Genomic DNA, 13,123 nt, shown 5'->3' on the forward strand with positions numbered 1-13,123 from the left:
TAATCATTTTGATATAACGCGCTACGCAGCACTATGCTGATCACTTCATAAACCGATATGCTGTATTAAACGTTGATTCAGTGCTTCCTTGTTCCTGGCTAAGTGGATACTGTTCCAATTATTAAATCAATAAGAAAGCGAAGAAATCTTTCACCCCACCCCCACATTTCCTTTCCTGTGGCCAAACTCATTTAGAATCTAATTCACAGATACGGGGGTCTACAATGCATAGACCGACCACCGCCGTAATGCTGTCTGCCATTCTCAAGTTAAAAGTGTCTATGTTGTTGCAACGCACATTAGAGCTGTTACAACTAAGATCGTTCCGAGAATATAAATAGTCTCCTAAAAGCTTGTCGTGGCAGTTAAAAGTGAAATACAACTGTAACGATTTTGTAGCTTTGGGATGCGTGGTTATCGGCTATATATATATATATATATATATATATATATATATATATATATATATATATATATATATATATATATATATATATATATATATATATATATATATATATATATATATGGCTTTGGATGTGGCTTCTAGTTTCTTTTGCTAAAACAGCCTTGTATATCACCACACAAAAAATTATTACGCAGGCTTAACTTCTTCTTAAAAACATTGTAAAGCATTGTATAATACGTAAGTGTTATAAATATTCATTGAGACTGAATCCCCCGTTGGTTTGATATACGTAAGTATGAGGTAAATCAAATTTAGATTTATTGCAAAGGTAAACAAAGTGACAAGTTAATAGTTTGATGTATGAGAGGTCGCACCTGAACACGGAAATGCACGACATGGGGTAATATTGCGTCTTAGGTGGTCTGATAAATAAATAGTGTGTCATACATTGAGACTGAATCCCCCGTTGGGATTTTAAATAAATAAGTATGAGGTAAATCAAATTTAGATTTATTACAAAGGTAAACAAAGTGACAAGTTAATAATTTGATGTATGAGAGGTCGCACCTGAACACGGAAAGGCACCACATGGGGTAATATTGCGTCTTGGGTGGTCTAATGAATTATATAGGGTCTCATTGTACGATTTGGCACGGAGAATTACAAGCAATACCCGTGTAAAACGAAGCTGTTACAGTGTCAGGGTTAAATTCTACAGTCTGTCTGTAATGATTCAATGTGTCATGTTGTCTATACTGTGTTGTCAATGGCCAGGTGGCTGGGATTTCCAACTTGGTATTTTGAAGTCACGGGTTTGACTCCTGGCTAGACGTTGAATTCTTGGGAAAAGTCTCTCTTCATCCAAGTGCAAATGAATACATAAATTCGGTTAAGGCAATAGAAAGTGGCGGAAGGACAGGGATGGGCTTCACGTACGTTCAAACGATATGCCCAAGACACATTTATTAACAACCCACTGCCCCTTAAGCCTCAAAAAGAGACATTAACCAGTCCTTTCATCTCGTACTTTGGCAGTGCAATGCCCTAAAGACGTCAGATATATCAGACATGAATACATAACCAATAACGTTCTTATAATGTCAAGAGATGGATGCGAGAATCGCCTGTATCTGTATGCAGATAATCAGAACAACCAATGAACTGCGAGCTTAAAAGAAGGCCTTGACAGAATGAGATCGAGAATCTGAGAAAGCAAATGAAAGTGACTTCGGAACCCACCAATTGTTGGTGCCCATCCAGGACAGACCTCTTCTATATACTATGTCAATGCCAAACTGACTGGGAAAAGATGAACTGGAAATTTTAGTGGTCCCATGCAAATGACAGTAAGTCCACCTTGACAAAACACATATCTACCATTGCAGCTAGAGCTGATCAGAGGCTTGAAGCTTTGAGACGGGTTGCCTACAAGCTCAGTGTAGAAGGAAAAGCCCAGGAGCCCAATTTGCACGGCATCATTGAATATGGTTGACAGTTCTGGATGAGTGCCCTTATTCATCACCTCACTAAAACTCAGGAGCCTGGAATAAGCTCCCAGACAGCGTGGTCAGATAGTGAAAGTAGTCTCCAAGCTTTTAAGACTCGTACCCATCACTGCCTTCTCCAGATAAGGCATGGCAGCTGTGTATTAACCACTGAATAGTCCAGGACTTGAATACTATGTAGAGCTTTATAGCCTATTGAAGTAGTCGTGTCTATTCGTGACTATTGTTCACTTCAGCATGTTATGGGAAAAGCCTTCCTCGGGGAAATCGCAAAACAAAGAACTGTAGCATCCATCGATGCACGAACATGATGACCTATTCATATATTCATTATATATCTGACTTTAAAATGTCTATAATGGGATATATATATGTATATATGCTTCACCATTTCTATCCTCTATTCACAAATTAAGGCAACTTTTTACGAGATTTTGCTAATCAAAATTCTAAAGAGAATCATTCGTACGTAACCACCCCTGGCTTTGATGCCACTTATCTGCAGTTGCACGACGCCATACTAGATCAACATTTAACTATGTAAATCAGCACTAGTTCGCATAATCAGGAAACGACAACCATGTTGAAGAATTGAAAATGCCTCAAATGAATCCCTTCCCTACTAGATAAGTGTGGGAATATACTACACAAAGGTTTTTCTCCTGCATAAGTGATAATCTGAAACCAGACTTATCGGCACATCGGCTCCAACATTTCGGGGCAAAGAAAAATAAATAATCATATTGCTGTATTTACTTATACCTGCATCCACTAGGGCGGCGCTCTCGCCGCGCGCTCGGCTCTAACTGAAGTTCAACAGAGCGCTCAACGAATATCATAGATTTCTTTTTACGCTTTGTGTGTTCCTCCAGATGACCCCTCGAGGGGCAAAGTAATGGGGGAGGAGGTCCCAGGCTAAGGCGGGCAGGCCTCCAGCCTGACACGGTACGACTCAACGGTGGGAGCCGTCACTACCGTGCCAGGCAGGGCGTTCCACTGGGGGATGGTGCGGGGGAAGATTGAATATTTGTATGTATTGTTTCTAACGTTGATTGTTTGAAATTTGAGAGTATGGCTCCCCCGGGTGCGCCCCTGAGTTGGTTTCAGTAGACTGCCGGTGTTTATATTGATATGATTGTTGACTAGTCTATAGAAAAAGGTGAGGCGAGCGTTCCTCCGTCTCCTCGTTTTGTTGTCCTTTCAGCCACACTTTCATATCTTGCATGCTATTCCAACTATGAAATCAAGAATTTGATGAATTTAGGTCGCAGCTAGAGCGTGCGTAGCGCGCGCTATCGCCGTCTATAGCTAATAGAATGTGGGTCTTGCTGTATTACATGTACATATGCTTGCTGCTGACGTGTACATTTACCTCGTGACCTTTGCATAAGTCAACAGCTTACTGTTATCTGTTTTAGCGATACGTGAGAGTTCTATTTACATTGTTCCATATGCTCTGAGAATATTCCGAGATACTTCTAAACTATATTTTCATTTTACTGGGTACTACGTTTCTGTGTAAAAAGATAGACAAACTACTGTCTAGATTGATTTACCTATGAGTAATACACAATATGTATGTTGACACCCGGCTAATCGGCGGCGAAGTCTTCTGGTGTGCTTGCTGTGTATGTATTTTCTGCTCATATTTCTAACGTGTACATTTACCTCGTGACCTTTGATAAGTCAACAGATCGCTGATACTTGTTTTTCGCGATACGTGGGATTTCTATTACCAATGTACATTGTTCTAGATGCTCTGAAAATATTCTGATACCTCTTAACTATATCTTTCCATCTATATTTTCATTTTACTGTGCACTACGTTTCTGTGTAAAAAGATAGACAAAGTACTAGATTGATTTACCTATGAGTAATACGTGTATGTTGACACCCGACTAATCGGCGGCGAAGTCTTCTGATGTGCTTGCTGTATATGTATTTTCTGGGGATATTCCTGGCGTAAATTTTGCTTGCAGTCTTTGCATGAAGCCACACCTAACTAAAATATATTATTTAACCCAGACGTACGGGGATCAAATGTACTGTTGTTCCCAATGGATGTAAACGGTTGCTAATTCATTCTTATATTGTGCGCTAAGATTTCTTGTAAACTCCTGTTGCACATACCTCATATTCATTGAAAATATGTATATGCAACCGAGGTTTTTTGGTCTAGAAAATCGGGGAATATTGCGCACCGTTTGCCATTGTTGCTACAAATAAGTCCGGTCCTTAAACCGTGTCCTTATCATCAAGGTTGGTTTTTAACACAGAAAAAATAGATTATCATCTTGCAACACTTTGCCGGTATACCTGAGGTATAAATATGTAAACAAGTTACATAAAACGAAACTCCCTTAGGTTAGACATTTTCTGGAAGACTATAGCCAGTTGGTACTCACGGTATATCTTCTATTCGTAGTCGTAGTCAAGAGGAACTTCACAATCAGCCTCAAATGAACTGGCAGCACTCACTGGGTAAAAACAGCTCGGCCAGGTGGCAGTACCTGTACGTGGCGGCTCACCGAGTCCTGTTCTGCCGAATGAGATCTCTCAAGGGTCGGACCGTTTAATATGAATCATCCAACACATGGGACAAACCATTTCTTTTTGTAGGGGCCACACACAATGTAGATTTGACTTGACTTGACTTGACTTGACTTGACTTGACTTGACTTGACTTGACTTGACAGATGTAGAAAAAGGCGATCGTTGGAGGTTTGATTGTGATTCTAATGAGTAAAGTACTTGTCGAAACATAAAAAAATAAAAGTGATCATTCTTATGCTAAAAAAATGTCCCCCATCAAAACGTCGAAGTGGATTCGTCTAGGATTTTTCATCAGCGCTCAAACAAGATTTCAGGTACATGACGATACGTCACAGTATCTAAAACGTGAAATGACTTATAATTGTTGAGATTAAGCCTGTAGGCTGTATGTTTTATTTGAAAACGTCTAGATTTTCTGTCCAGGTTATCTTTGAGCCACAGCTGCAAAGGCTTAGTGGCCACCATTAGCGAGGCCGAGTCACAATCTGTTTCCTCTGCTCAGCACTAATAGAAAGGAGACTTTAGATAAAATGCGCACCACTGCCAGTGGACTAGTCCCTTGCTGTAGTGCTTGCACAACTGTGTGACCCAAGGGCTATAGAAACGGACATATAGGTGCGGCCATATGGTGTGGGTAGGAATTTAACTTACCTTGCATCGACGTTTCTGTGTTAGTGTGCATTCTCAGGTGTCGTGGTAAACGTCATGTTTTGGTTTCAAAATTGAATTGTGCGTCCGTGCTATTTATCCTAGCCTGAGTGTCATCATGCTTCAGTTCCAGGCTCTGCCTTCTCCAAACAGCCTGGAACTAAAACAGGATGGCAATCAGGCTATATTTCTTCATCTTTTCTAACAAGTAAAAAACAACAACTGATTAACTTACAGAAAATATGATCAGGTACTAGTAAATGTTTTTAATACAAAAAAATCACTGCGTATCTCGATGTTAACAATATTGTTTTATCTCGTGAAAATATTACAACCTTATTCCAAGCTGCTTGCCGAAATCATCACGTCACCTCAGTTTAACCATATCAAGAAGAGATCATATTCACCATCCAATCAGCTTATTTCATGATATAAACAGATCATCTATAACGTTTTACGGCCAAGTAGTAGCATTGATTGACGCTTGCTGGCTGATGCAGTTCTATTTTCTGATTAGTAGAACGAGTAGATTTTTTTTCCCAACAGGATTTTGAATTTTACCTTTTACACCCCTGACATCTAGTCTGAATTTGACCTTTATGACGACGTTATCCAGATAACGGACCCGGGACGGATGCTAAATCAAATTGGCCGTAACCTCTAACGTCTCAATGAAACTCTATCAGACTTATTAGCTGCACTGGTATGAAAAGTCATCCGTTGGATTTAATCATATGATGTAGAATAACAACAAGGCTGAATTAGATTCCGAAAATCTTTAACTTTAATGACATTGTGGGGAAATCATATATAAGGGAAAGAGAGTATTTTAATGGGACGTTTTGTTCATTTTACAGTTATTCAAGTTTGGTTGTAATGTTACAGCAATGTCAGGACGATCTAGAACATTCTTCATTGCCGTAAAAGAGACACAACCCCCATGAAGATGATAGTGATCAAATTGCTTTACAGATAGAAACGTAAACGAGCGTTGATGTGGATATCACGAAATGCATGAACCCCTGTTCATCATTATTTGGCCAGAACAGATCAGATCAGATCAAGGAAAATTCTAGTACTGGGGATAAAATAAACTGCAAGGACCTTTGAGAAATCTGTTGGGGCCAGTTTGCAATATCCCAAGCTCACATAGTTAAATCAGATCGTGATCGTGTCAATAAAAAAGGGGTTACAGTCAGAAACTGATTTGTGCTATAAGGATAATGTGATGTGTGCATAAAGTTCATGCCTTGTTGACATTCAATTACTCTCAACCCCACTAGTAAAAATACAGACGGCAGTTTTTTCACATCGTTAGCTGTCTACAAGACAGAGATCAGAACCTCTTTCCCACTTTTCATGTAATCCGTGGAGAGGAAGCAATTTCAACATAACTATAACCTTTACTTTCAGTTAAATAAAATTTTGAACGGAAACGGGGATCTCGCGGTTTCATTAATTCAGAACAGATGTTCGCGCGCGGCGAAGAGGGGCTACATTCTGATTGGTCCCGATATCGTGGCGCGATAATCCCAGCGGGGGAAGTTGATATCATCACTCATTCCGGAAGCTGACCGATAGCTGGTCGCATGTTTTCTGCTCTCTCCGTTGATTCTAACACATCTTTACCTCGACTATTTTCTTCACTGGTGACTTCAACACATCGATCTTTGGACTATCGACATGGCCAGATAATCTCCCAACACTTTGCTCTGCCATGTACCATGCCAGTGTCATCCTAAGAAGGGAAGCCGCGACTTCTTTGACTTCCCTCTGTGAACCACGTGGAAACCATTCGATCTTCATCATGGACTCAGTGTGCACTCGCCGACATTGCGAAGTTCCCTGCCTATCCTGTGTTTCTGCGTGGCAAGTCCATACGCACGCCGGTGCGAAAACAGATGTAACCTCAGCCCACTCAGGCGGCATGCCAGCACGCAAGCCAATCTTACGGTGAGTCTTTTGTTCCCATCGATCGTCCTATTATCTGTTTATCATTTGTTCAACTTGAATTTGTTGTTTATTTTCAAGTGTTTGTTTTCGTGTAACCTAGAGGAAAACCGACCGGCGAGTTACTAGGTTCGGTTAGTTTTCCCAGAAACGTGTCGAGGATTCCCGTGCATGGCTCTGTTGTTTCGATCAAGGAGGTCTAATCCTTGTTTTGATAAAGGAAATAAAGTCCCATTGTTGAGGGGGTCGCTCTGATAATTTATTCATCGCCCCTGCCCTTTCAAAGTGGGAATCCTTTCAAAGTGGGAATCCCTGCTGAGGCCATACTAATCTTTATCAGGGTGCCACGTCACATGTCCTGGCACCTACTTTAACATGTCCAGACTTGATTCTTACCGTCAAACCTAGCTTGACACCACTTACAGGATGGAATGCGTCTGCCTGTGGTGGCCTGATCTTGTCTCCTACAAACTACGAGAACTCAATATATATCTTGCTGTGACGTTTTGTTTCTCATTGGCCGTTCGACTTTCTGTTTCCTTTCGATCGTTCAGTTTCCCACACTTCAACGTATAGCGCCGGGCACAATTTTATTCGTATCGTCCGGCTGGGAGCATCAGTTTTACCAAGGACATTATTGTTTGGCGAACAAAATTTTACAAGATTCGGCCTGCAAAATGTTTCCATTTCTGTTGTTGTTGTTGTTTGTCTAGAAATCAGCCTGTACCTGCGGGCATTTACGATTGTCACTCAAACTTATCATGGCAGAGGCGACAGTCACTGTGCGACCCAACGGACCTACAGCATTACTTTAGCTTAGAACCAATTTGCCCTGTGTCAAAGACTTCCTATTTAATTTTGACCTATTCCCACGTTTCAAGTCTTTTATTTACCCGACAAATCCTCAAGTTTAGCGGAATTCCAAGTCATTCTCCTGTCGCATTTAGCTCCGTGTTTGGCGGGGTTTTGCTCACATATTAGTGAGCTTTTGGTGGTTCTGGATTGACATGTAGTAATTTGATAATAGTTTTGCATATGTCCATTATTGGCCAATGTCACGAGCACGTATAAGATCGACGCGTACCACTCAGTTGATAGGTAAATCCCATGGGATTTACCATAAGTGAACGTGGAGTTGTGAGCACAGTTTGCTATCATCTACACATGTCATGTGCCAAGTTCAAGTTCAAGTTGATGTACTTATCCATTATGTAATTAAATGTTTGTTTTCCCGCCAAACAACATACCCTCTCTGCATCATGTTTTGTCTCAAATTATTAAGCCGAGATACCGGTGAAGAGTAAAATGATTTTTGGCAGCGCGCAGCCAAAATAAAATTTTGAACGGAAACGGGGATCTCGCGGTTTCATTAATTCAGAACAGATGTTCGCGCGCGGCGAAGAGGGGCTACATTCTGATTGGTCCCGATATCGTGGCGCGATAATCCCAGCGGGGGAAGTTGATATCATCACTCATTCCGGAAGCTGACCGATAGCTGGTCGCATGTTTTCTGCTCTCTCCGTTGATTCTAACACATCTTTACCTCGACTATAATAACATGGGTCTTTGATCAAAGTTAGAAGACCCTGTATCTTTGATTGTTGCTTTCGAATAGGTTTGAACTGAACTATGGCCCCATGAGACGATCTTACAGGAGAGATCGTGGCCTGTGACTCTCAGATCTTCCACACATGCGCAGTGCGCAGAGTTCAACTCGTTCTATGGCCTAGCATACGTCAAATACCAACCATCCTATCCTTAGGGACCTTCAAGATGAAAGGAAATCCACACAAATGGGTTAATCCAGACAAAGGTTCGTTTGAAAACGCTTTGGCTCGTTTATGGATTGGCACACTGCTTTGGGAACAAATTTTCCACCAATTAGACTCGAAATTATCAAAATGGTGGCTTGAGCAAAAGCATTGCACGATTTCAAGACCTACAGGAAATATCTTTGAAACAATCCACCGTGTGTGAAACTGGATTTAATGTTTCGTCACCGGCGATGATCTTAGGGTGCCCAACTTCAGACAATAATTGAAAATATGGCAGGCATGTTATCCTGTCACATTTTCCACCGTCAACATGTGTATCCAGATGGGATAGAAGTAAGGATTCTATTCCATCAATACGTCATGTTAAATCCATATCACTACACTACAGTCAGGATCAAAAAAGAGGAAAGTGTTTTCTTACGTCCTACGGCTATGGTAACGAGCTGTTACAACAATGATGATATTCCATAACGTTTGTAAGTTGAGGGGTATGTAGCTTTCGCACACTTGTAAAAAGTTCAGGTAATTCATTCTGAAACTTTACACATCTCCAAAATCATGTATTACTTTGATGTTTCCAGCCATATCTGCTGAAAAGGACTAACCAACGAAACCTTTATTATGTTCATAGTCTACCAGAAAAATTGTCATACCGACAGAATGCAATTAACATGTAGGCGCTGTTCGAGCCCTAAGGAAAGATCTAGTAGAGAGCCTCATACTGTCTTTGATAGCTAAATTTGGCATGAAAGCTAGGTGCCTTTGATTCAGAAATAGTGATGTATATTAAAACTTTTGGCATTCTAGATACGCTATCTTGTCCTCGGGAATGACTTTTAAGATAAAGCCACTAATTCAGTATCGCTGAAAGCAGTTCCTGCAATGTGGTGATTGCGTATGTGTTCTTCAAACCTGGTACATAAAACCTACGTATCCATGTTAAAGAGGCTTAACCGAACTGACTCCTTGGAGCATGACAAGGAAGAAATCTTAAAACAAATCTTTCTCCCAGGTAAATGCCCGGCCCCTGACCTTACCAGAGCGTACATAACAATGTAAATGAATCTTAATCAAACCGAGTCTTTTATGATTATACAAAAGAATAAATTTAAAGCTGACAGAATCTCAACAAGCTAGATGTCTGGCGGTGAGGATGACTTATTGGAGCCTTTACTTTTTACGTGTCTTAAAAGTCAGTCTTGTCACGTTCTTGGCTACATTTCGGTACAGAAATCAACCCAGAAATATATGCAAAGAGATCAAACATGTCCCAGGTATCAGTCTGACTATTTCATGCCTTGTCACTTGTGAGATCATGGCGAGAAAAGTAGGTGGCCATGGACTGGCTTGCCGAACTGTCTTGTTTCTCCAAGATGAAACCAATTAATCAAGGTGACAAATTGCCAGCCGTCTACGTGATCCTACATGCGTCCTGGTGGCTACTCAATCTGTATGCTAAGATGTTTTACAGTTGTCTTCGCACTAAATGGCAGAAATGTGTCACTTCTGGACATGATTTATCGGGTGATTGAGGTTTGGCCTTTACGGTTTTAGACTCCCAGTTGATGTTACCGGCGCCAACGATTTACTTGTGGCCCCAATTTGTCGTGGCACTTAAGTTGCTTTGGTCGTTAGTGTTTTGATGGATTTGATTTGTCACCTCCCTCCCCCATACTAGCAATCACTAGTCAGACTAACGATATAAAACTACATTTGATGGACAGGAAGGCGCTCGTTTCGGTACTTTACTTGCTGCGTAACCTTTACGTTACTTACTAATGGTACACGTGCCCTTCTGTAGCAGTAGCTTTGCTATTGGGTTACCAAAGAAACATGGCATCCGCGTATCGAGATTTCGCCAGTCTATTGTTGGTACTTTCTCAGAAAGTTATAATGTTATGGGTACTATTATTTCATGTTCTGTGGCAGCGAGGGGCTTTGTAGTTATAACGAATTTGACTTATGGTTATGTCTTCTACGTGAATAGGACTGGATTACTAAAGCCATCTTGACCTGTAACACATTATTTGCAGCTGCGTTTACTAGCTGCATGACATTGAAAGGTCCTATTGCAGTCAACCTTGATGTAGTCTTTTGAATGAAATATAGATATCACCGCTAAGAATAAAACGTTCACATCATTACGTGTTCATAGTCATGTAATTCTCTCACGATCTGGTGCCATTTATGTGGTCATTATTTCCAACTTATATTTCCGATGTTATTTACTACCGGAAAAGTAGTACGCATGTTGTTGACTGAATTATGTCTGAATAATATGAACATCTGCCATTAACATGGAAGTGCATAAACGACGCTACCACATAATTTCTGTGGTTCACCATTGTGATGGTACAGAAGAAAGTGTACAATGATCAGAATGTGCTATTTCAATGGCAATACCTTTAATGCAATACTATACATTGTTCAGTGCAATAGTTCTTATGAATTTGTGAAAGTGTTCACACAATGTCACATGCATTTATGAATACCTACATCAAAACAAAGTTGTGTTTGACGGGAAAGATGCGTTTTGATATGGAAAGGACAATTTCGTACAGGAAAACTGCTACGAGTGTGACCTAAGATTATTGAGTAAGAATGTCTTGAACACCTGGATATCTGCATTGAATATGCCTCCGTGATAACTGGCACTGTATCAGTAGATCTCAATAGAGTATAGATTAAACAGGGGTTTTTTAAGTGAAGGTACATTCGCAGAATTATGAATGGTGAAGTTCCAACATACAGATTTTTTTCATTTACATATACCTGGAAAATTATACAATATCACATTCAGTATCAAAGCCGACTTGTTGCCTCTTCACTCATTATTTTTGTCGTTAGTATGTGTGGCACGTACTGTTGTCCACTATCAAAGAATCGTTATGGATTTCAGTCACATACCCAACGATTGTCTACTTTCCCGGTCAACGCCATGCACACCGTCTGCTTTACGCTGCAATTGTGTGAGTTGTAGCGACATGGCTGTTAGAGGAAATTAGAGATAACATTCGACGACATGCACATAATACAGGTAGATTCCTGGCGGACATGGATTGGCGTCTGACGGCTTTATTTCAGTCTCAAAGGGTCTCGGTGTGTAACGGAGTGAATTAAGCCATCGGATTCCCATAATTGGCAAAGTTGTTCTCTACCACATTGGTCCTATGAGTAAAGACTCATTTATGTATTTTGATATGTTTGACAAGGGAATATGTGGTAATAAGGGAACAATCTACACATCATTTGCGCATGACATATAATTTGCGCATGAAATACATAAAATGTCTTGCATGATGAAACAGCATGACGAACCACCGACCAAAAGTATAAATGTTTGCATGAATATCATTGAACGGATACAAGCATTGTCACACAGCCTGACCATTATACTTGAACATGAAATTGTTAGCGTTTTAAAGTGTATGACCTAGCTGCGCATCAACCGATTGTACTTAATCTTTTAAGTATTGATTGCATATATAGTAGGCTCTTGTTAAGATTTCCTTTATCAATCACAGCTTTTTACAAAGGTTATATGTTGACACATAACTTTTGTCACGTTACTTTTGATTCTTTTGAAAAGAAACTTGTCAGAGATATGTTAAAGCTCATGCCGTGAAAGTTGCTATCCGCTTAGATATGTTGATTAAAGCATTCCCTTACTTATATCGATGTCAATTTGATGGTTCCGTGTCCGTAAGAAAAGGCACATACTGTATATAAAAGGTTGACTGGCGTGCGAAATATCGCTTATATGGGAATACTTTAGTTTCAATATGGTTAATGGTGTGTACATGTCATCTGGTTAATGCACAAATCCTATATCCGTTAACTCTACCAGAGGTGTTCATCAATATAAGACTAACTGGTGGAGGTGTCGACAAATTATCCCGTCAGCACGGTCTAATTACAACTCAATCTCAGTCATGCGTTTAGCGAACATGAGGTTTGATTAAATCGATATAAGCTTATGAAGTAACGTGATGAACCCATCTTATTTTCTTCATCAACACTCTGTACTTAGTCAACGTTGACGTAGCCCCATTTCCACTGAGGCGGCGACCAATGTGCGAGCGCTGTGCATCCAAACGTGATGTCATAGTAGTTCAATCGAGTTTCATATCTAAAGAAACGTATCTGTATCTGTATCTATATAGCCGGTACAACCGCCATTAGGCGTAACACACCAGCTTCGCAGGCACGCGGCGCGGAGGCAGCTGGTCATATTACACCGAACGGTCTGTTACACCTAGTCCTCGCATATCTGACTGTAACCG

The sequence above is a fragment of the Branchiostoma lanceolatum genome, chromosome 14 (assembly GCF_035083965.1).
Source record: "Branchiostoma lanceolatum isolate klBraLanc5 chromosome 14, klBraLanc5.hap2, whole genome shotgun sequence".
NCBI lineage: Eukaryota > Metazoa > Chordata > Leptocardii > Amphioxiformes > Branchiostomatidae > Branchiostoma > Branchiostoma lanceolatum.